This window comes from Herpailurus yagouaroundi, unplaced genomic scaffold (genome assembly GCF_014898765.1).
Source record: "Herpailurus yagouaroundi ecotype Mexico unplaced genomic scaffold, PumYag 187, whole genome shotgun sequence".
Lineage (NCBI taxonomy): Eukaryota > Metazoa > Chordata > Mammalia > Carnivora > Felidae > Herpailurus > Herpailurus yagouaroundi.
The window spans coordinates 26108628-26133472 of record NW_024412418.1 but is presented as its reverse complement, the minus strand read 5'-3'; the positions used below and the strand labels follow the sequence as shown (position 1 = coordinate 26133472).

Here is a 24845-nt window from a genome sequence, read left to right as displayed (position 1 = left end):
TTCTCATGCAGTGATCAAGGATTATAACTAACATCCTAAGAATAAGGACAAACCAGAAAAGCAGGTGAGTCAGGGGCTTATCAGGACTATTGAATGTATTGATATATTTCATCAAAGGAGTAGTTCATCAAAGGAGTTGTCCCAGGCCAGAGTAGGAATAAAGGATTATACCTGTCACCTGGAGGTCAGCTAGGATAGAGGCAAAGACGTCTCCTTCCCATGTGGACATGGAGGGGCTTTGACCTTTTTGAAGAGCAGTTTGAGATCACCTGTAGTTGGAGAGGTGTATTGTGGAGGTTCAGATGGTGGGTGGTCTTCTTTTGGTGGTGGGGTTGTTAGCTTGAACCTTGAAAGGTGAATCCAGAAAGGGAATCCAAGGAGTGTGGCTGCTGTGGGGATAACCAAGATTGTTTGAAAGGGTCCCTTCCATGGGGGTGGTTGAAGTGGTTTTGTTTGACCTGGGAGTTCCTTTAAAAGGATCCAGTTGTAATTTTTGTTTGGGTTGGAGGTCACATGAGGGGTTTGGTAGATGTTGCTCTGCATATTCCCTGAGTAATTTTCAAGTGATTTCAACTGTGGGAGGATAGTCTCCCAAAGAAGGGGCTCTGTTGGTAAGTCAAGGTGTAGCAGGGGAGGTTTGCCATACATAAGTTCAAATGGGCTCAGAAAGGGGAGCTTTGCAAGTAGATTTTATCCTTAGAAGTGCATAAAGACTCTTGGATACTGAGAACAAACTGAGGGTTGAAGGAGGGTGGGGGAGAGGGGAAAGTGGGTGATGGGCTTTGAGGAGGGCACTTGCTGGGATGTGCACTGGGTGTTATATGGAAACCAATTTGACAATAAATTATATTAAATAATTGTTTTTTGATTCCTCTATACATGGTTAATAAAATAAAGGGGATATTCAAAGTAAAAAAAAAAAAAAAAAAAAAAGAAAAGTGCATAAGGGAGGAGGAGTGGGCAGCCTGCATTAAACTCTATGGATTACTTGGTGAGTTGTTGTTGCTTAAGAGTTGAATGAGGACTGTGGTTGGTAAGCTGAGTGTGGTTTGTAAACTATTCCTAAGGACCTAGATAGCTGTGGAGTGATTTGAGAGGCGAACCCTGTACCATCATCACTTTGTAAGGAGGTGGGGAGCCCAAAAGGAGGAATGATCTCATTAAGAAGGACCCAAGTCACTTCTGAGGCTTTTTCTGTAAGGGTGGGGAGGGCTTCAAGCCAGTCTGAGAAAGTATCATTGAGGTTTAGTAGGTATTTGTATCCCTTGTGCTTGGACATGTGAGTGAAGTCTAATTGCCAGTCTTGTCCCATTAAGTGTTCATAGAATTGGTGGTTTGGGATGGAAGGTGGTGGTCTAAGGTGTCCTTGTGGGTTTATTGACAAACACATGGGACAATTCTTGGTGATGTTGGTAAGCCTGTTTTGTAAGTCTGTGAACCAGAGGAGAGATCTTAAGAGTATGTAAAGGGGCCTTGGTCCTATATGTAAACAATTATGAATCTTATTGAAGATTTCCTTCTTTTGTTCTATAGGTAGAATGAGTTTCCCCTGAAATATTATTCATGGTCCTTTCTTGTTGGCCCCCTTGTTTATGAATGTTTTCCTTTCATTGTCTGAGTATCTGGGGGCAACTGAGGTAAGGAAATAGTTGGGTAATACTGCTGTCTCAGTAGCCAGGAAGGGTATTAAGGCATCTCTCTTTGCTTCTTTATCTGCCATGTTATTTCTTATGGCTTCTAGAGAAGTGTGTCCTTGATGTCTTTTACAGTGTATGACTGCCACAGAGTGGGGAGTTGGGCAGCTTGAGTGAGTTGGAGGATAAGTGAAGCATGTTTGATAGAAGAGCCTTTTTTGGTCCTGAGTCCCCTTTCTTCCCTTATGGCTGCATGTGAGTGCAGGATATGGAAAGTGTACTTAGAGTCAGTGTAAATATTGAGTCTTTTTTTCTTTGTCTAAGGTAAGAGCTCTGGTGAGAGTGAAGAGTTCTGCTTTTTGTGCTGATGTCCCTGGTGGTAGGGGTGAACTCTCTATGATTTGTATGATTGTGATCATTGCATAGCTTGCTTTTCTTTTAACGTTTGAGATAAAAATACTCCCATTTATAAACCACGAATACTCTGAGTCTGAAAGGGGAAGGTCTGTCAGATCTGTTTGGACTGCTCAGGATCTCTGGGCATGAATGTTCTACTGGCTCTGTTGTAGGGAGGAGGGTGGGAGAATTTAGGGTATTAGATTATTGAATGGTGATGTCAGAGTTCCCCAGAAGGAGTGTTTGGTATTGTGTGAGGCAGGAGCTCATGAGAAAGTTAACAAGCATTGTTTTTTAGGACGTCTATAACCTGATGAGTGGAAAAGACATCTATGTGTCATTCATACATGAATTGGTTAGCCTCCTGACTTAATAGGGCATTAGCTGCTAAAGTCCTGGAGGAATGAAAGCCATCCTTTGACTATGTTGTCTCATTGTTTTGAGAGAAAAGCCACAAATTTCAAATCCAGTCCATATTTTTGCCCCAATAATCCTACAGCTATTCCTCCCTCTCTATTGTGTATATGAGAAAATTATTTTGAAGATTGAGAAAGACCAGGGATAGGGCTCAGAGTAGGGCTTGTTTTAAGGTTTGAAAAGCTATGAGCAAGGGAGAGTGTCAATCTAGAAGTTCATGTTCGCGATCCTGAAGGGCCTCATGGAGAGGTTTGGCTATTAGGCAATAGTTGGGAGTCCATATCCTAAAGTACTGTCTGAGACCCAGGAAGGAATGAAGTTCCTTCTTGGATGATGGAGGCTGTAAATTAGAGATGAGTTGTTTTCATTGGGAGGTAATGGCCCTGTGTTCTGGTGTAAGCAAAAATCATAGAGGGAGATGCAATAACCTTTGTTGTTTAGGAAGGTGAGGAGAGTGATGGTTTCAGAAATAGAAGCAGGCAAAGAAGGACTACAGAGGAGGTCATCTATGTATTGGATAAGGATACTATTTGGGATGTAGAGGTTAGAGAGATTAGTTGCCAGAGCTTGTCCAAAGAAGTGGGGGCTATCCCTAAAACCCTATGGGAGAACAGTCCAAATTAATTGTTGGGAGTGTCGAGTGTCACAGTCAGTCCATGTGAAGGCGAGAAGGTCTTGGGGACATGGGAATAGTTAAAAATTGGTCCTTAAGATCTAAGACAATGAGGTCCACTGTGGAGGGTGGAATGGTGGAGTGAAGGGTATATGGGTTGGGAACAATGGAGTGGATAGGGACAACTGCCTCAGTAATTCTGAGATCCTGAACTAGTCTATAAGAACTATCTAACTTTTTTACTGGAAGGATTAGAATATTGTAAGGAAAGTTAGTAGGTTTCAACATATTTAAGATAAGGAATTTGGAAATGAGGGGGTTGTAAGCCTTGCAAAGCCTCATGTTTGAGTGAATATTGGGGCTTTGAAGGGAAAAAAAGGTAGGATATTTGAGGTGTATGGTGACGGGGTGAGGTGAGTAGCCTTAATTGGCTTGGAGGTGTCCCATATGGATGAGGGAACCAAATTCATAACTGGAGAGAGTGAAGTGGGAGCAGGGTGTGTAGGTTCAGTAAGGAGTCCCAAGAATTGGCATTGGAGGTATATGGGGGTACAGATAAGGGTGAGTTCTAGTTTGGTCATGATGTCTCATCTTAGGAGGGGAATGGGACAGTGTGGCAAAACAAAAAAGGAATGGCTAAACATCTGATCTCCCAGGGCACTTGACAAGAACAGGGTGGCTTTGAGTTGAGAAGGAACTCTGTAAACTCCAACACAGAGATGGAGGAGGGAAAAGAGAGTCCTAAAAATTCAGGGAGAGTGCTGCAGGTTGCTTCCATGTCTATAAGAAATGATATGCCCTTACCTTCAACAGAGAGAATTACTTTGGGGTTGGCCATGGAGATGGCATGTATAGGAGCCATTGCCAATCCTGGGGTGTGTGAATCCATGTCCTGAAGAAGTCCCAAGGGATCGGCCACTGGGGATATGCCTGATACCCCCTGTTTGGGCCCTGAAGACAGGTTTTGGGAGGTGGGACCCACCCCTACTTTGAGGGTGAGGCAGTCACTCTTCAGTGGCTAACCTCCTTACAGTTGGCACAAGGGGTTTTAGGTGGAAGTTTTTTTATTGGGACACCATTTATACCATTGGCCAGGCTTACCAAAGGTGTAACAAGCTCCCCAAGGGGGTTGGTTGAATGTTTGGATTGAGCCAGCAGGGTAAGACTTTTTTTGAATAACTCCACTAAGGTCGGTAGCCAGAGGCTGAAAAGCCTGAGATTGTTTTTGATGTCTTTGTCTCTTTTCCTCTTTGATTTCCTCCTCTCTGTTGTTAAAAACCTTAAAGGCCAGGTCTGATAGTTCAGACTGAGGGGTTTGAGAGCCTTTATCTAGTTTTTTTGAAGTTTTTTTTTTTTCCTCTAATGTGTGGGCTGATGGGAGATAAAATGCATAGCTAGCATCAATTTTCCTGCATGAGAATTAGGATCAAGGTTGGTGAATTTTTAAGAGCCTCAGTCAGGTAAGTGAGAAAAAGGGCAGAATTTTCATGTGATCTGTGGGTAAGCTCCCTTAATCTTTCATAATTGACCTGTTTAGAAGTTTCCTGTTTCTATAAGGCAGGTGACCATTTAGTTGCATTTGATCTTGTCTCCAGAGGAGGGTTGGTCATTCCAGTTAGGCTTGTCTAGGCAAACCACTTTATTGCCAGGAACATATTGTGCAGGCTATCTGTAGTTAAGTCATCAGCATATTTGGTAGTCTTGGACCAAAGTCTGGTCTTTTCCTCTGGGTTGGTGTAGGTGGAAAAAATAACATGTAGGTTTCTCCACGATAAATCATAGGAAAGGGTCAGACATTCAAATTCCTTAGTGAACCTGGAGGGAAAAGTTGAAAAAGAGCCAAGCTTAGATTCTCTATTGGAAAGATGTGGCATGGAGAAGGTAATGTGGACTCTTAAAAATGCCTTCTGCTCCAGCCACCTCCAGAAGAGGAAATTGAGTGACAGGAGGATCAGGAGGTAAGAGTGGCCAGAATGGCTCAGTCCATGGAGCATGTGACTCTTGACCTCAGGGTCATGAGTTCAAGCCCCACAATGGACATGGAGCCTACTTAAAAAAATAAATAATTTTTTAAAAATAATTTTTAAAAAGTCCAGAATGAGTGTGGGTGGGAGAAGGATTGGGACCTGGAGGCAAGGGCTGAAGGGGAGGGTAAAGGGATGCCAATGGGTCTTGAGGGTAAGGAGGGTAAGATCAATTGTCGGTGAGTGGAAAGGCGAAGGTTGGTCAGGAGGGTCAAAGTCCAGCTGGGGAGAATTGGGGAGAGGAAGAGGGGATTTTTAAGGAGATAAAAGGAATATATGACAGGCAGCACATGTCAGAATGATGAGCGAGTTCGAAGAAAGCTTCAACATAAGGAACCTCACATAATTTACCCAGGCAATGACAATACAAACTCATTGGAGAAGAGTATTGTGGTTAAGAGTGCCATTTTATGGCCAGACTTCCTGGTTATCTGATTTATATTGGGGCCAGTGTATATTACAATAAAAAATAAGATGTTTGGGCCAAATATCTCATTTCAGTTGGAGGTTTTTGAGATTTTCAAGGGGAAGTCCTTGGGAGGGATGGACAATTGTCCATCAGGAAATCTGGGAAAAGGAGAAGGAAGATTTTGATGACTGGGAACAAAGGGGAAAATGTGAAGGGAGACATCTTGACTCAGAGTCCTGAGAAGATGAAACCCTGACCGATGGGGAGCCTGAGAGAAAGAAGTGTCCCCCAAACTCAAGGGTCTGTGTAAGGTGAAGTGATCAAGGATCCCACACTGTGGAAAGACACAGAGAAGGCATCCCTTGAATGGGCAATATATTGATTATTGACTGAGTCCAGTACTGGGGCTTGAATCCTCCTGGGGGGGAATCAGTCAACCACTGGTGAGTGTTGTCAATGCTTAAGATCTCAAAGACCCCTCCTAAAAATGAAAATTTTGACTCACCCGAAATTAGTCAACAAGAAGATCTGGTTAAGATGGATCCTGGTCAGCAGACAACGGCCAGTCACTGTACAAGCCACCAAAATGTTAAGGTGGCCAGTGACATGGGCAGCAAAGAATTGCACAAAGAATAGAGCAACATGCAGGACAGAGATTATTCACTCTCCAAGGGAGGAGAGGAAGCCAGACATCTAGAGAGATGTCAGCTCTGGATTTCTGTCAGGCTGGGCCTTTTAAGGGGTTTTGCAGATGTGAGAGGGTTGCAGTTATGCCCATGATGGGCATTTGTGGGGAGGGGGTCAACTTTTAGCCAAGTAGAGAAGGAGGTTCCAGGTTTTTCAAGGGGCTCTGTCTAGGACTCATCCAGGACATGGGTTGTGGTCAGGCCAGAGAAGAATATGTTTTGTAGTTGGGGTCTATTTTCTGAGAAGGGAGGGCACTGTGACCTAGAAAAACAAAGAGTTAGGGCCAAGTGCAGATACCTGTGAGGTTTGTCTGTAAGTGTGGTTGGGGCGGGGGGGCTTTGAATAGATTCCTTTCAATCACATTATATAAATTTCAATTAAATGAAAAAATCTTAATGCATTTATATACATATGATTTATGCATATGTAAATTATATATACATAAAACATGCTTGTACTATATGCATATATACATATATAAGGACAGATTGGAAGTATGTAAGAATTTATCTAGAGAGTAGGAAAATGGGAAAACTTAATATCACTTTTGGGGATGGTTGAGGGTGTAGCATTGTGGCTGGAACATGTAAGAGACATTTTGAAGAGAAGTTGAGCTGTCAACTGAGTTTGGAAAAAAAAGTAGTTATGCAGGTAAAAAAAAATTGGGGAAGTTTCCTTTGGGGGGGAGATGGATCAGCATGGTCAAAGGCCTGAAGTAGGAGAAGGCGTGAGGAGTTTGCATTTGGCAAATAGTGGGAGGAACTAGTGGTGATCCTGCAAAAACTGAGACCTGGAGTCAGAGCTGAAACATGTACCTAAGTGCGGTTTTACAGTGTCTTGTGTTCCAGGATCAGGGCTTTAAACGTTAATATTCATTAGCTTTGCTGAGTTTAATTGAAGATTAATGTGTATAGATGCACCTTTAATGCACATTATGTGCCCCTGTCGACATTTATGCAGAGTTTTGATTTGGAGTACACTGCTGTGGAAAGCATTGAGTGCCAATTCTTCTCTTCAAATCTCTGCAGTGAAATCCTAAGTTCTCTGCAAGCTGGAAACCACATTTCAACATTAATTGCCAGATGCCACTGGCAAGGAACACATTTCCCTGAATAGACTTCTATTTGCCAGTTCCAGAGATTAGCAATATAATTGGATGTCAAAATGCATCCTTCCTGTTTCTTCCTCCACTCCTCCCTGCTGTTTTCATAATAAGAAAACCTGAAAGCAATGAAGCAGGTGATGTTGCTTGTCTAATTCTGGAACTCAGAAGCCTACAATAAGAGGCAGAGAGAGGTTTCCAGCATAAGTGCACATTTATTTATAACCACACTATAAAATAATGGTACAATTGCCTTCTAAATATTTCTTTACATCCATTCTTTGTGTGGGTTCAGACTCTCTCCACCTCTCCTGAATCACTGGCAGTCCTCCTTGACCATCTTTTCCTCTTCCCAACTATCTCCCCCACAGTCAAAAGACTTGTCTGCTCAAGTTTTAAACTTGCCCATTATTCCACTTATAAACCCATCATTATGTGTCCAGTCCTCACAGAATTAAGTGCAACCTCCTTAGTATGGCTTGCAAGGCTCATCCCTCCCCGCCTCTGCACTCTTGTCAACATCAAATATAGAACCAGAGAAGTCATGCATTTCTTAGAGCTTTCCATTTCTTACCTCTATTTTTCTTCTGTTTGTTTTCTTTGCCTGACATGTTTTTCCAGATTTTCTTGACTTGGCTAATTCTTAACAATTTTAAAAATAGTTTTATTGAGATATACTTCACATAACATAAATCCATCCATTTAAATTGTAAAATTCAGTGGTTTTATTATATTTGCAGACTTCTGCAACCATCACCAGAATCCAATTTTAGAGCATTGTCATCACTGCAGAAAGATACTCATGTGTGTTAGCAGTCACTGTCTATTTTCCTTGTCCCCTAAACCCTTGACAACTGCTAGTCTAATTTTTGTCTCTGTGTGTTTCACATTTTAAAACATTTTATACAAATAGAATCATAACATTTGGTCTTTTGTGACTGGTTTCATTCACTTAGTGTGATGTTTTCAAGGCTCTTGTTACAGACTATCCATCAAGTGATAGGCATTAGGTGGCTTCCACCTTTTTGTAAATAATGAATAATGCTGAGGTAAAATAGATTTGGTTCTTGCTTTTTATCCAATCTGATAGTCTCTGCATTCTGATTGGGTTGTTTAATCCATTCACCTTTAATGTTATTGTTTATATAGTTGGATTTAAGTATGTCATTTTCTTTTCTATGTGTCTCATGACTATTTTGTAACTCTGATGCTATTTTACTGCCTTCTTTTGTATAATTCAGTGTTTTCTTATGTAACATTTTAATTCCTTTTAATTATTCAACTATCTTTTTTGAGCTTGGCTTTTAATATTTCTTCTAGGGCCTTCAATACACACCAAATTATCAGTATCTACTTCAGATATATAGTAACTTATTTCTAGTGAGGGATGTAAATCTTATACCTTTATAGTTCTATTCCCTACACACACACCCTTTTATTTTCTGTTTTTTTGTTGATATATTGATCATATGTGTTATCTTTTGTCCATTAAAGAAGCTGAGAGAAGAAATTATATAATTTCAGAATATGTTTTATTAGCCTTCTTATTTATGATTTTTTTGCTTCTTTTTATTTTCTTTATTTCTTCCTATGAATTCAAGTTCCCAAAAGGTGTCATTTTCTTACTCCAAATTAGCTGTTTTCACCCCTCTTTGTTTGCTGTTATTCTTGTCAAATATATTTCTAACGGGCAAAACAAGATGATAAATAGTTTATATTTTAGTTTATATATTTAGTTGATTATAGTTTATTTTACTGTATATTTTAGAAATATATATTTATGTAAAAATATACATGTATGTATAAACATGCAGTTGTTTATAATTAGTTAGAAGAGATGCAAACATACTTTTATAATTATTCAAGTACATTTACCAGTGCTTTTTTTTTTAATGTGTATTTGAATTACTACATGCCATCACTTGCTTCAGTCTGAAAACCTTCGTCCATGTTTCTTGTAAGGCAGACCTGTTATAACAAAGTCTCTGCTTTTCTTCACCTGGGAATGTGTTTATTTTGCCTTCATTTTTGAAAGATAGGTCTACTGGATTCTTGGGTGAATTTTTTTCTCCTTCACTCTTTTCAATGTGTCCTCACATTGCCTTCTGGCCTTTCTTATGAGAAGAAAGTTGTTAGTTAAAAAAAGAAGGAGGAGGAGGAAGCTGAAGGAGAAGAAAGAAGGAGGAAGGAGGAAGAAGAGGAGGAGGAAGAGGAGGAGGAAGAAAAAGATGTCGACGACGATGACAGTTATTAGTTTTGATAAGGTGGTCTCTCATACATGATGAGTTATTCTCTTGATGCTTTCAACATGTTCTTTTTATGTTTGCCTTTCAACAGGTCGACAGCGATAAGTCTGAGCCCGGATCTCTCTGAGTTTATAGTGTGTGGAGTTTGTTGAGCTTGTTGGATGTGTTAACTTTTTTTTTTTTTTTTCAAAATTGGGGAATTTTCAGCTATTATTTCTTTTCTTCAAATATATATTTTTTTCTCTTTTAGTTCTTTCCTCTCCTTCTGATGGTTCATTTATGCATATGTCAGTGTTCTTAATTGTGTCCCATGTGTCTTTAAGGTTCTGTTTACTTCTATTCATTCTTCCTTCTGTTTTTTAACTGCATGACCTATCAGTCTATCATCACTTTTGTTGATTCTTTCTTCCTCCAGGTGTCTATAGTGTTGAACAAATTAATAACTTTTTTTTTAATTTTTGGTTATTTTACGTTCATCTCCAAATTTTTGTTTTGTTCTTTTCAGTAATTCCAATCTTTTTATTGCTATTCTCTCTTTAATAAGATATTGTCTACATTCCTTCATTTGATAATTTAAGCATTATTTCCCTTAGTTCTTTGAGCATATGTATATTAACTCCTTTAAATTCTTTGTATGCTAGTTCACCATCTGGACTACCCCACAGGACACTTCTATTGCCTGTTTTTACCTGTATATGAGTCACATGTTCTGATTTTGTTGCATGTCTCATAATATTATTATTAGAAAGTGGATATTTTATTTACTTTTTATTTTTTTAATATAATTTATTATCAAGTTTGCTAACATACAGCATATAGTGCTCTTGGTTTTGGGGGTAGATTCCCATGATTCATCGCTTACAAACAACACCCAGTGCTCATCCCAACAAGTGCCCTCCTCAATGCCCCTCACCCATTTTCCCCTCTCCCCTGCCCCCCCCCATCCACCCTCAGTTTGTTCTCTGTATTTAAGAGTCTCTTATGGTTTGCCTCCCTCCCTCTCTGTTTGTAACTTCTTTTACCCTTCCCTTTCCCCCATGGTCTTCTGTTAAGTTTCTCAAGTTCTACATATGAGAGAGAACATATGATATCTGTCTTTCTTTGACTGATTTATTTCACTTAGCATAATACCCTCAATATTGATTCCCAGTACCAGTTTGCACAGCGGCTACACAAGTTTGCATTCCCACCAACAGTGCAAGAGTGTTCCCAAAAAACTGGACATTTTAAATAATATATTGTCCCAAATCTCAATACTGATTCCCTCCCTCTCCTGAGGTTTGGCATCGTTAGTATTTCCTTGTTTATTTACTTCTTTGTTAGTAATTTTGCTAAACTAAATCTGCAAAGCCCGTTTCCTCACTCTTTGTGCAGCCTTGGGCATTCCTGTTCAGAGTTTTTCCCTTGTTTTCATCTTTTAGACTGATTAAACAGGGGACACTACTGGCGTAGCATAAGGGACTTGCTGCTTAAAGATTTGCACCTTTTACTGTCAGACCCGTGTATGAGTTGGAAATGTTTTCCATAATTCAGGGAATTTACAATTTGTCTCATTTTAATCCAGGGACTAGTACTTTGAAAGTTCCTTTCCACTTGCTCCAGAGAGGGCACCATTTTTGGTATGGACATAGTCTTCCAGTCTTCTAGATCATCAAAGATGAGTATTTATTCATAAATGTTGCTTCCTAGGAGTTGTCTAGATCAGAGTTGTTTATTCAGGTAATGTTTTCTCAGAGTTCATGCCAAAAGCCATTGTGCCATTTGAGGCTCCAGGAGCCCTTTGCTGATGAATCTGTGTGTGGCTTAGGGAGCACTTGCACTATCTCATCCCAGAAATCATCTGATTTCTCCTGAGTGGGTACAGCCTAGCACGTGCATGTAGTTTCTTGACCTTCAGGATTATGTGTAAGTCCAGTAGGGCGCTTTCAGACTCTAGCTGGTTTTCCTTGTGAAACTGGCTGTTCCGTTCCTTCCCTTTTTCCACAAGTATAATGAGGCTACCGATTCCTCTTTAAACCTCTCCAGCAATATCTCCATTGTTTTCTACAGTGCCTTTAGGCATGAAATTCTTTTAGCTCCTTTCCAGAAGGCTGCACTTTGAGGAATATCTGCAGAGCTCATTGCCCTCATGGTCTGCTCTCCCCTTGGGCAGAATCTGTGTATCACTGCACCGGGGCTGGAGGGTAGGTGCAGAGGACAAGTGCCTATTTCTTCCTGAGTGGTACCACAGGGTAGAACATCTGCCTTATGATGGGATATGGGTGGGGGGGGAAGTGATCAGGCCCCAACTTGTCATACCCAGAACAATGCTTTCACCAGGCCTTGGGGGGAAGAAGAAATATGGTTTGCCTGCCCCTGACAGGGTGAAACCACAACCATAGTCTCAGAGCATAGAGAATAGGAACCCTATTCTCTTGCTTCATTTTTATGGAGTTTACATTCTGGAATCCTAGCCCAATTCTTTTGTTTTGTTTTGTTTTGTTTTGTTTTGTTTTGTTTTGTTTTGTTTTGTTTTGAGAAAGCAAGCGAGCAAGGGAGGAACAGAGGGAGAGGGAGAGAGAGAATTCCAAGCAGGCTCTGTGCTGTCAGCTCAGAGCTCTATGCAGGGCTCAAACTCAAGAACTGTGAGATCATGACCTGAGCTGAAATCAAAAGTCAGACACTCAACCGATTGAGACACCCAGGCCTCTTGCCAAATTCTTATTCAATTTTAAAATGTGAGCTCAGGTGTTTATCTCCTCCCAGAAACATTTCCTGAACCCCCAGGTTTGAGGTATGGGGCCATCCTCTCTTCCTCCTTCTAATTCTGCAAGCTCTTTCCTATCCATCAATTTCATCAGCCCTACTTAGTCTTCAAAATGCAATTAAGGTCCATACTCATTAGCGCTGTCTCCTGTGTCTCCACCCTGAGGTCTGGGGAGGACCATCCTTTAATGTTCCATGAGCACCCCATATCTCTATGTTAGTGCTTACTGCATGCTTTTTAAATTACATGTTTGTTGGGGTACCTGGGTGGCTCATTTGGGTAAGACTCTGACTCTTGATTTTGGCTCACGTCATGATCTCATGGCTCATGAGTTCAAGCCCTGCATCAGGCTCTGTGCTGACAGCATGGAGCCTGCTTGATTCTCTCTCTCTCTCTCTCTCTCTCTCTCTCTCTCTCTTTCTGCCCCTTCCCAGCTTGTGTGCATACATATGCTTTCTGTCTCTCAAATAAATAAATAAACTTAAAAAAATACCTATTTGTTTCACCTTACTATTGTCAGTGAACTTCTCAATTACACTTTATTTTCTTTGTATCTCTAGTCTCCAGGTCAGCACCAGACACACAGAAAATAATTATGGGTTAATCCAACATAACATATGGGGGGAAAACTGTGTGCCAAACACTATACAAACTATTGGATAGGTATGCAAGAACAGATGCCTGTTCTCAGGGACATATGACCTGACCTAGTAGATGAAACAGAAGAGTTACACACTGATTAAGGTGTGAGATTAAAAGAGAGAGAGAGAGAGAGAGAGAGAGAGAAGTATGGAGACGAACATCCACCTAATGTTCAAAGACTTAATGTCAATGGATGTACTTGGAGTTGTGATGAGGAAGTAATAGCTGAGATGAAACAAAAAAGCAAATGCTGTTTAACTAGATAGAAAGGATCAGTGGAGTAAGAGTTCAAAGTGGAGGGTCATACATATCAGCCCCCCTGTGGTCGAGTGAGCCAAGGGCCTGGATCTGAGAGTGTGCTGTGCCTGGAACACCCAGCAGAAGGAGAGTGTGGTGAGGAGTATATTAGAATGATAGGTAGTACTCCAATGATGTAGGGCTTGTAAGGTGCATTCAGGATTTTGGCTTTTATTTCAGAAGACTGGTCAGCCAACTATAGCCAATTCTAACCTATTCCCTCTTTTTGTATGGCCTGTGTGCTAGAAGTGGGTTTTGCATTTTTAATTGATTTTTTTAATGAAAAGAATTTCAGGATGTATGACTATGTCAGGATGTGTGTACATAATATGAAATTCAATTACAGAGTCAAAAAAAAAGTCCCCTGGTATTGGAATACAGCTATTGTTTATGCACCGTCTGTACTACTTTCGTGCTATAGTGACAGAGTTCAGCCGTTGTAATGGAGACTTAAAGCTATCTGGCCCTTTACAGAAACAAGTCTGTCAACAGCAGTCCTATACTAATGGAGGGCAGTGACATGTTTTAATCAAAACTTTTAAAGGGAACACAATCACGTAGCCATGTTTTGGTTTTAGGAGGGAAGACAACTTAGAGGAAGGCAGACTCGTTAGAAGGTGCGTCAGCCTGCGTGCTTTGTCAAGACTCAGCATCATGGGACTCAGCAGGTAGACTACTTATGAGGGAGGAGGAAGATCTGATCTCTTTTCTACTGAAAAACATAAGGCCTCTCCAGGATATATTGTTTTCTTTTCATTCACATCAGTGATTGTACTGGTTTAATTTAAGCAGCTACATTTATAAAACATTTTTTGGCGGTGACTTTTAGGTTGAACATATTGAACATAGAACGTTGTGTAATTTTAAGGTGTACAACATGTTAATGTGATAATTTATATATTGTAATATGATTGCCACTGTAGCACTATTTAGTACCTCTAGTCCCATTACATAATTATCCCTTTCTTTTTTTTTTTAAATTTTTTAACGTTTATTTATTTTTGAGACAGAGAGAGACAAGCATGAAGGGGGGAGGGGCAGAGAGAGAGGGAGACACAGAATCGGAAGCAGGCTCCAGGCTCTGAGCCATCAGCCAAGAGCCCGACGCGGGGCTCGAACTCACGGACTGCGAGATCGTGACCTGAGCTGAAGTCGGACGCTTAGCTGACTGAGCCACCCAGGCGCCCCAATTATCCCTTTCTTTTCAATGGTTGGGATAATGAAGTTTTAGTGTCTTAGTAAGTTTGCAGTACAATATCCTTGTGTATATTCATTATAATATTCATTAGATCTCTGGTTTATTTGGTACTTCTTGCATGTGTATAAGCTTAAACAACATCAATCTTACCCTCCCCCCATGTTCCATTCCTTTGGGAAACATTTTGAGTGTAGTGATGTTGAGGTTACTCCTGTCTTTGTCTTTTTATACTATTGTCAAGCATAAGTAGGGATGTATATGTTTTACTGAGGCATAGCCAGAGATCATGATAATCAGTGAAAACCATACTGTGTGCTTCCTTTGAAGAGGTGTTTCTGAATGCTGGATTTATATCAAATTTATATGTACATTTGTCAAAACACTGAAGCCCGTGTTAAGCCATATACGATTCTGCCTTGGATGATTTGGGTGGGAGAATGGTTACTTTTTTTTTTCTTTTCATCTTAAGTGCTCTGAGCTGTTTGAATAGGTTACTGGGTTGAGGAAGTAAATGGGTGGATGCATAGTGGATAATTAGATGAACAGAGAAATGAATGAATGGGAAGATGGATAAGTGGATGGATGTGTGAGAACTGCATGAATAATAGGGTAGGGAGTGTGTAAGTGGAAGGATAAATGATGGCCAAATGAGTTGACTAGTAGCTAATTGATGAATGAAATAAAATTAATGGATGAATGAATGAGGGAAGAGGGAACACATAAGGATGAGGAGCAGTAAACCTTATAATACTTCTTATAATATTTAGTTTACCAAATTGCCCAGAAAAAATAATAATTTTCCCAGGTTTAGTAAAAATGTATGATTGAGAAGATTCATTCATCATCCAGGTATGAGTTACTCAGATGGTCACTGACACAGAAACACACGAAGCCCTATGGAGGCTAAGTAGGTAAAAGCAAAGTGACAGCTGCGAGACCGGCAAAATAAATATCTGACCCCCATTTTGACAGCTACAATGACAAGACATGTAACCTCTCTAACTGTGAGGATAGACCAGTGACATGTGACAAAGGCCAACAGAAATTAAGCTGTTATTTTTGGTGTCTTTGGAGAAGCAATATAACTAGTGAATTGGGTTACAAAGACAATTTTTTACTCAAACCAAACTGACAGCTCTAACTTCTAGATAATTTTTCCAAAGACATACCAAAAAAAAAAAAAATCAGAACCAAAACCAACTTGTACTTCAACTTTTTGCATTTCTTACCTCAGTCAGGCCTTAGAACAGCCCTTTGATGTAGTTACACTTGTTAACACTATTTTATTAAGAAGGAAATTCCACTGAGAGATTAGGTTAATTATCTTCCCCAAATTATTTGTACCGCTAAGTTTTTATGACACATTTTTTCACACAAAAAATTAATCAAGACAGTGATTGCAAAATTTCTGGTTTTCGTTCTGTGATATATACTGGGGTTTCTTGAAATAATTTTGCCATGAAAACTTTCATTCTCATTTCGACATTTTTGTTCTTGGTCAAATGGAAGGAGCGTATTTTATGTCCCACTGAAGTTTACTAACCTTTGGGAAGCAGTGAAGTCCAGAACAATGTAATCACTGGAAGCAAAAATGTGCATTATAGTATACAATCCTAGACAAATAGTCTTAACTAGACACAAGTTTTAGAATCAGGAATGAGTCTGAATCACCAAATTTGGTAAGGTAACCTTTGGCCATATAAGAGTAGCCTCATTCAGGTTTTCTTGCCTCCTTTGCTATGTGTAACAATAGTGCTTAGTTTTATAAAAGTTGAAAAAATAACATAATTAAATATCAGCACGGTTCTTGGCACATTGTGAGTATTCCATAAATTTTTACTGATGCTGTTATTCTCATCTGACAAATGAAAAAAACAGATTTGAGAAAGTAAAGGCTTTGTCAATAACTTAAAGCTGGTAAATCCTAAAACAAAGACCAAACACATGCCGTTAAAGGTTATATTTCAGGACTGTTTCCAATTCCCCTTATTATAATCATTTAATGATAAATATTTGTTTTAAAAAAGTCAGTAAAATTTATGTGATTGTTGATGTCGATTTGTCTGTACTGCTGGCTTTAGTCATTATCCTAAGTTAGCTCAAGTAAAATATATTTCAGCATTAAAGAAAAAAATATCATGTATGCTATTAAATATCAGAAGATCTTCAATCAGTTTATCCTATCTACTGGTACAATTTGGGAACTAGTTTTCTATAGCATGGAAAGAAAACCTATATTCTCTTGCCACTCTGCATATAACAAAAGTAAGTCAAAATTTAAACCAGAACTTTATACCATCCTTTATTGTAGCATATACCCTATTTAAAATAGGAAATAATTGTTAGTTTATGCATCATATCCTCCACTACAGTGCACATTCTTGGAGTCTACATTTTATGTATCTGTATAGTCCTTATAATTTGCATATTGATTAGCACAGAGTAGAGAACTCCTAATTATTTGTGGAATCAACCTGAATTGATTCAAATACAGCTCATCAATGTGTTAACAATTTGACAGTTGTACTGGCAACTGAGTCTGGGCAGAATTTTAGGTCTGGTAATGAGATGACTAAATATTAAATGATGTGATAATAGCCTGATAAAAAATTAGATATCTCCCTTTAATCATAAAATAAATTATTATTAGTAATATAAGTTATAATAATATGAATGATTGTTATCCAAATCATTATCTTTATCTTTTGTTGAACACCACTTATGTGTCCTGATCATATTCAAAAATGTTTCTAATCCTTACAAACTCCTTTTCAGTCATATTATAATGTAATGATAATGCATTCAATCAACAATTGGGGGGGGGCTAATGCTGCCTCACACTTTCCTGGGGACTTACATAATTCATCAGTGAACAAAAGCTTCCTAACTTAGCAGAGCTTACGTTTAAGCAGGTGTGATAGGCAATACTCAATAAACAGAAAACATAATCCATGTAGTATATTAAAAAGTCAAGCACTCTAAGAAAAAGAAAAAGTAGAGAGTTATAGAGGATTGAGAATTCCAGGTGGGAAGTAAGGCAGCTCACGATGTTAAGAGTCTAGAATAGGTTTATTAAGCAGCTGACACTTAAGCCAAGAATTAAGAGATGAGGCATTTGACAGAGACATTTGGAGTTATCAAGAACTGGTTCTGAATATATTTCTTCTACATATCCTCTACCATTTGCTAGAACTCCATAAACTTTTGCACATCTAGAAAAACAGAAAGGAGCAGTTACTTTGCCTGGATGTTTGACTATTAAATATAGTCAAATTGTGGAAATTGTATAGCACTTGACTAGCAGATGTTAAGCATGATGTAATATGTTAAAAAAAATATAGTGTGCTAAAAAGGGTAGCTCATGTTATATACGATTGCATGGGAAATGAGATATTCACATAGGTTGCAAACTCTGTTCCATCTCTGGGTGATTTGCCACCTTTCTAGGGCTTCACGTATTCCCTAGAGTTTAGCTCACTCTCTAACTGCTAAATTCTGTGTTTTGGGGTTCCACTTTTAAATTTGAGTGAAAAGAACAAAATAAGTCTGGTGGGAAATAGGTCATGGAAATACATTAAAAGTCTCTACTAAAATTTTAGCATTAAAATGAATTTAAAGGAAAAAAAGTTCAGATTTAGAGTGGTAGAGAATTTGACAAGCTGGTATGTAGATGTTCAGTACCTGCTGCTTTTAACAAAATTTACTTAGTGGAATGAAAATTTTGAAAGAATGTTTGGGATAAGCATCCAGAGAAGCTGCTGTACTTTGGCAGTAACAAAATTAAAGCAATTGGCTTCATCCAGCCTTCGAGTGGCAGGAGGATTTGCACAAATAGAGGGGACCATGACATTTAGGCAGATTTCACATAGGAAAAAAATACACCTATTCAAAATATTTACCACTGACTTAATCCTGACATCTACAAAATTTTATGCCAGATCTTATCTCTGTCCACTCACCACTGTTGTCAGTAATGTTAAACCATCACTTCCTGTGCCTGTTAGAAGGAAGTGTAACCATTGCCTGTCATGCCAATTAACTGCGAGGAAAGAGATTTACCTGATGGACTGAAAAGGCTCCCAGAAAAGCATTCTGTGGCCTGGAATAGTAAGGACTCAAAATTTTATCTTCAAAATGTTCAATTAAGTATAGAGTTCTTGTAAACACTGGGGTTCTACAGACACAAATGAGGACAAAACAAATTAAGTTCTCTGGAGGAAGATAAGAAATCTGTTTTCTTAGTACACTACATGGTGTCAGCTCCAAATGTACTCATTTGTTCATTCATTTATTCATCTAATACTTATTAAGCATCTCCTAGGTACCCATCACTAATCTAAGAATTATTGATTCAAGGGTTAGCAAAACAGAAGCAATTTGTGTTCTGAGACTGTTGTCCAATGAGGGAATGAGACATTAACAAACAGATAAATGGATAGATGACAACTGTAATAAGTAGAGATTGATGTAACCAGTATATTTTAATATAGATGTGCAGATTGTCCAAATATTAAAGTACTTCTGTACCAACTGGTACATAACTATTATCCCCTTCATTCTGGCCCTTCTTGAACCCTTCATCTTTCCTGGCATCTCTCCTAGCTGTCATTCACCCATAAATGGCTAACACCTGTTATAGCATGTTGGCTCTGCCATAACATCCTGATAACCATGTACATCTACACTTAAATCACATAGGCAAGGCTAGCATGGGGTTTAACTCAAGTCTTGGGGGCATGTCCTGTGACCTTCCATGGAACATATAAAGACAGGTAGTCTTACTTGGTGATGTTACAGAACTGTTTCTCATCTGCCTCCCTATCTCATAGGAGGTTGCCTTGTAGCAATTTCCTATTTGCCATCCTAATGTCATTAAGGTGTGGGACTTTCCATATTACACTTCTGTTCCTCCTTTGGGTATAGCTGTGGGCTCTAAATGGCTTTGCTGTAGTTTGGAGTTGGATCCATAATGGCAGAGAGACATATGTTGCCTTTGATATGGCACCCTGGTTTGATGTCATCCAGTGATACTAAAGACATGGAGCCCCAACACCATGCTGATCTTCCTTATGTTTTCAGTGTGAGTAATAAACTGTCCAAATTTATTTGGGCTCCTGTCTCCTTCCTTGCTGAATTGATGGGGATATGGCAAGCCTGCTTAGGAGCTGCCAAAGTGCTGCTGCTTAGGGACTGCTTGACTACTTGACACCTGTCAAGCAAAGAACTCTCAGAACCTTGTTCCAGCATTCAGAGCAGAGTCAGATTTTATTGGGTTGTGTCCATATCATACCAATCATTTTCTATTTCAAGAATCACAACTGGTAAAAGTAATATAAAAAATACAATATCTCACAAAGAATATAACAAGAATGATGAAATTATGTTTTCAATCTATGAGAATCAGCATTTCAACTGGGCTTCAAAAAGGATGAGTAGGAATTTACCAGGGAAAACAGGGTAACAGAGAATTTTCCATGATTCTAAGTAGAAAGAGCAGGTACATGTGAAGACCCTGAGGTGTGTAAGAAATCTTCTTTATTCAGTAAACTATAAAGAATGCCATTGACACATCATATAATGCTTTGGGGTCAAAATATCTCTGTCTCTTCTGAGAGCCTAGTAAAACACTTGTAATTCCACCAGTGAAGTTAAAGTGCCTCTGATTTCAAATAGAACACCAATATAATTTTGTTTTCTGACTATGTAGAATACACACTGATAGCTCTAATGATGAATACAGAAAGGTTTAAGAAGCAATGTGATGTAAAGCAGTTGAAACTGAGCCATGAGTGAAGTTGTCTACTTTGTAGGTATACCAGGACCTGTGTTGCCCAATTTAGCTTTTAAACCATTACTGTAAAAGTAGCTTAGTGTCGTATGTTTGGAGTCAGGCATACTTGGTACCAAAACTTCACTCTAGTTCTGTGTCTATTCTCTCTGCTCCGTTTTCCAAATTAGTCAAAGATGGTAATACTATCTGCCTCCTAGGTTTAATGATAGCATTTGGGAGGTAATATATGGGAATGGACATGTGCCTACCACACCATGGTAATTACAAAATGGTATTTATGATTATTAAATGGGGCTTATCACTATGTATTAGCAAAGAGAGAATAAAACAAAAATACAGAAACATATCAGATAAAATATATGTAAATACCAAAAATACCCATGAATACAATAATACAGAAGCAGAAAGTATTTTATACTTTATTTATATTCACAAAGTATGTATGTGTGTATGTATTCTTTTTTCAAAGAGTAATTGCATATTTACACTTTATTTTGAAAAATTTTTATATTTTGTTTATTTATTTATTTATTTATTTATTTATTTATTTATTTATTTATTTACTTATTTATTTAAATTCAAGTGAGTTAACATACAGTGTAGTCTTGGCTTCAGGAGTAGAACCCAGTAATTCATCTCTTAGATATGATAGCCAGTGCTCATCCCCAAAATTGCCCTCCTTAATGCCCATCACCCATTTAACCCATCCCCCCACCTATGTCCCCTCCAGCAACCCTCAGTTTGTTCTCTGTGTTTAAGAGTCTCTTATCATTTGCCTGCCTCTGTGTTTGTATCTTATTTTTCCTTCCCTTCCCTTCCCTTATGTTCATCTGTTGGGTTTCTTAAATTACACATATGAGTGAAGTCATATGATACTTGTTTTACTCTGACTGAATTATTTTGCTTAGCATAATGACATGTAGTTCCAACCATATTGTTGGAGATGGTGAGATTTCATGCTTTTTCATTGCCAAGTAGTATTTAATTGTATTTTTAAAAAATTTTTTTAATGTTTTTATTTATTTTTGAGACAGAGACAGAGCATGAGCAGGGGAAGGGGAAGGGCAGAGAGAGAGGGAGACACAGAATCCGAAGCAGGCTCCAGGCTCTGAGCTGTCAGCACAGAGCCTGACGTGGGTCTTGAACTCACAGACTGTGCAATCGTGACCTGAGCCAAAGTCGGATGCTTAACCAACTGAGCCACCCAGGAGCCCCATGATTGTATTTTTATGCCACATCTTCTTTATGTATTCATCAGTAGATGGACATTTGGGCTCTTTCCATAATTTGGCTATTGTTGATAGTACTGCTATTAACATTGGGGTGAATGTATACCTTTGAATCAGCACTTTGGGATCCTTTGGATAAATACCTAGTAGTGCAATTTTTGGGTCATAAGGTAGCTCTATTTTTAATTTTTTGAGGAACCTCCATACTGTTTTCCAGAGTGGCTGCATCAGTTTGCATTCCCACGAACAGTGCAAAAGGGTTCCCCTTTCTTTGCATCCTTGCCAACATCTGTTGTTTCCTGAGTTGTTAATTTTAGCCATTCTGACAGGTGTGAGGTGGTATCTCATTGTTTATATAAACTCATAATTATTTAAAGTAACCATTAACTAATAAGATTAAGTAGTAAGCTATTTATGTAATTTGAAGGACCACTCCTCATCCAGCATTTTAAGATAGTATATACTGAACTGATGATACCTGCCATAAAAAAGGCACAAAGTAGACAACCTCCATTTTTTTCTCAAGCTATTGCAAATGAAAAATTACATATTATATTATTATCTAGAATCATTACTCCTAGAAGTTATTTTCTCTTAGAAAATTCATGATAGACAAAGATAAAATAGATTCATACTAATTTAAGAAAGGTTTTTTTTATCTTCATGACGTAGATAAATATGACAGTAAAGAAAAATGAGATACTTCTAGATCAAATTTCAAAGCAATATGTTCAATCCAGATTTATATAGATCACAGAAACTTCCCAATGCACAGTATAAAAGGAATCATCTGATATCCACCTTTCATGAATGCAATTTTTATTGTTAGTGATAGTCATGATGAATAAAACTTCTAGATGTTTTATAGAATGTTTTATACTTTCTATATGTGTGGTTCAGAGTCTAAGACTCATTAGTTAAGAACCAAAAAGCTAAGTAGAGTACTGGGGAAGTAGCTAGAAAGTGCTGTCATGATTCCCAAGACTAATATAAAGAACAAAAATCTGTAAGGAGATGTTTGGGCATTAAAGATGATTTGCCCACGACTACCATCTATCTCTAATGGTAAATAGTGGATGGGTGGAAACTCATTCTCCCTCCTGGCCTATATCTTTGTCTCCATTTTTCTTTCATATCAATTCTACATACACAATACAAGTTCCATTACATATTTAAGACTTTTTTTTTAGTAACATGAATGACATAGTGCATATTCTATAAAATTCATCTGGCATAAAAATAAACTTGAAAGGGGTGGTTTTCTGCTGAAAGCTTCATTTCTTCAGCTGTTTCCTCAGGCTCATTGGCTACCATTATCTGTTCTTTTGTTTAACTTTAGGTCATATATTTCATTTCTCTGAATACCTAGTAAGATTTTATTCTGTGCTGGACATTGTCATTTATACGTTAGAAAGATGCTGGATTTTTATATGCTTTTTAAGCTTGTTAATTTTTGTCCAATAATGCAGTTAAAATACTGGTATTGCCTTGATGTAGAGTTGGCTTTATACTTTGTAAGTGCATATATGTTAATGTCCAATATCATATCTAAGTTCTTCTCACTTGACTGAGCTAAACCTCCAAAACTCTGTCCCCACCTTGACCTCCCAGAATCTTATCTAGGTTTTGATGTAGATATAGTTCAGGTAGGCCGAAAGCAGATTTTATATTAGAGCAGGCCTCAGCAGATATTTTCTAGAATTGATTACATAACAAATACTTCACTCTTTGCAATCTATATGGTCTCCATTGCAGGTACTCAATTCTACCATGGTAGCACAACAGTTCACAATACATAAATAAATAAAGGTGGCTGTGTTCCAATAAAATTTTATTTACAAAAACAGGCAGTGGGCCAGATTTGGGCTTTGGGTTTTAATTTGCCAACCACTGCTCTCGTGCATGGCTGTTCCTTTGTTGCCTATGGTGTGTAAATAAGGCTTATGAATGTGTCTAGAATGCTAACATCCTTCTGCAAGGCTCAATCTCTGATGTGGGTTTTGTTCTGCTCATATAACAGTTATTTGTGATTAGCCTTGTGTAATATATCACCCTGTGTATGTGCAGCCCATTTCTCAGCCAAGGATTTTCAGGAACACCCCCACAAACTGATTTTTAGAAGTGCTGCCCTTGCTTGCCTCCCTCTATCTCTGCTCCTTTTCCCAGTACACCGTAGGCATTTAATCATCCCCAAACTCTGATCTCTGCCTCCACAGCTCGGTGCAATTACAGTGATCTGCTTGGGCCACAGCCCTTGCAGCTAGGTCAGGAAATTGCCCTGATGCAAAAAGTCTGGTATAGTGACAGTTCTCACGCAGTGAGTTTTCCATATTTCCTGGTTCACAACCTGACATAGTTAGCTTATAGTTGTTTATGGACAAGGACTAGGCCAAGACCAATTACTGTAAGCAGAAGATTGGGATCTTTTATTTTTAAATGACAAAATATAAATATCTAACAAGAATTTAATTAATGAAAAATCAATCTTATTTACTCACGTTAATGAAAATGCAAAGTTCATTTGATTTCATGTGTGGTTTGGTTGAGAAGTTTTCATTCACCAGATCCTATAATACATTTATTTGCTATTTTCTATGCTCTGCTTTCTTCTCTAGGGCAATTTTAGCCTCATGATGTTCTCGTTTTCTAGAAATGAGGCTATTAGAACTTAGACGTAAACATCCTTATACAATATTACCAAGAAAAATTTTAAAAAATATATGCTGTTTATTCGCTCTGATAAAGAAGAGAGACTCCTTTCATTCCAGAAGTCACCAGCATATATCTTCTTGTCTTTGACGTGCTGTTAATTAGATGCTCAGGCTGTCATAACAAAAGACTGCCATAACATAAGCCACAGACTGGGTGGCTTAAACAACAGAAATTTATTTTCTCACCATTCTGAGGGCAAGAAATGTGAGACTATGGTGCTGGCAGATTTGTTTTCTTGTGAGGGCTCTCCCTGACTTGCAGAGAGTGCCGTCTCACTGTGTCTTCACATGGCCTTTACTCCAGGTGAGCATGGAGAGAGATAGGTCTCTGGTGTCTCTTCTTCTTATCAGGACATCAGTCATACGGGATTAGAGTCACCCCTTTATGACCTCATCTCACCTTTTTTACCTCTGTAAAAGGCTTGTCTCCAAGTCCAACCACGTGGTGGGAGGAGGTAGAGTTTCAACATATGAATTTTAGGGAAATAAAATTCAGTCCAGAACAACTAGAAACATAACTGATTTATTTCAGAGTATTTTCAGGGACTTGAACTGGAACTCAGCAACTAGATGTGTTGGTCCAGTAAAGAATTTAGTGTGTATTAATCCAGAACAAACCATTTTCTGAAGCTTAACCACATATAATACAAAACTTTTAACCTGAGTTGTAAATAGATTTCACAAGGTATTTTTTTTTTTATTC

The 24845-nt window shown here is 38.5% G+C and overlaps 1 protein-coding gene across 5 annotated transcripts in view; it reads left to right on the top strand.

Annotated features, from left to right (window-relative positions):
* Positions 1-24845, top strand: part of LUZP2 (leucine zipper protein 2) — a 510394-nt gene that overhangs the window by 394086 nt on the left and 91463 nt on the right. The window lies entirely within an intron of this gene.